This window comes from Amblyomma americanum, chromosome 1, assembly GCF_052857255.1.
Source record: "Amblyomma americanum isolate KBUSLIRL-KWMA chromosome 1, ASM5285725v1, whole genome shotgun sequence".
Classification (NCBI taxonomy): domain Eukaryota; kingdom Metazoa; phylum Arthropoda; class Arachnida; order Ixodida; family Ixodidae; genus Amblyomma; species Amblyomma americanum.
The window spans coordinates 459,519,766-459,520,501 of NC_135497.1; the positions used below are offsets into that span (position 1 = coordinate 459,519,766).

The 736-nt window shown below is 43.2% G+C and overlaps 1 pseudogene; it reads right to left on the reverse strand.

Moving 5' to 3' along the window:
- The window catches only part of LOC144126053 (uncharacterized), a 4,263-nt pseudogene extending 3,896 nt beyond the window's left edge, over positions 1-367 (reverse strand).
- Positions 368-736: the final 369 nt, after the last annotated feature.

The following is a 736-nucleotide window of genomic DNA, read 5'->3' on the forward strand; positions in this document are numbered from 1 at the left end:
GGCGGGACACGACGCTGAATAACAACCATATTTTAATGCACGTTCGTCGAATATATACGTCTCGCTCGTATAAGAAGGAAAAGAAAAAGAATGAAAAACGCACAAGATGTACACGTGGTGAAATATTAAGACATCGCACGCAGATAATCAATTTCTCTGTCACGAAGCGCTATTGAAGGTATGCAGACACATACGTCGCTCTTAGTCGGATGTTGAAGGCTTCTTCAATCTCCCTGATTCGTTGATCAAAATATGACGGTGACCATTGTGTTGATAAGCTGCGGAGCGCATTCATGCTCTCTACAATGTTTTGCTAATTCACTGCTGATGGCGCCCTTTAAGGATCTTTTGTGCTCTCGAAGCCGTTTATTCAAACAGTGCCCTGTTTGACCAATGTAGGTGCGTCCGCATCACAGAGGTATTTCATAAACCCCGCTTTTCACACATTTCGCATGTTTTTTCAGGTGTTTTTTCTTGCATTGATTTTTTCCTTTGTTCGTTGTTGACTTTGGCGCACAGGCTTCTAAACTTGTTGGGTGCTGACATAAGCACTTTTACACCAGCTCTTGCTCCTACACTTTTGAGCCTGTATTAAATGCCATTAATGCAAGGAATGACCGCGTACGGCTTCCTTTATTCTGATGTGGTTGTGACATATTTTCTGCCTCTAAGTGCTTGCAGAATCCCTTCTGCAACACTAGATAGCAGTGTCGTCGGGTAACCTGCTGCTTTAAGC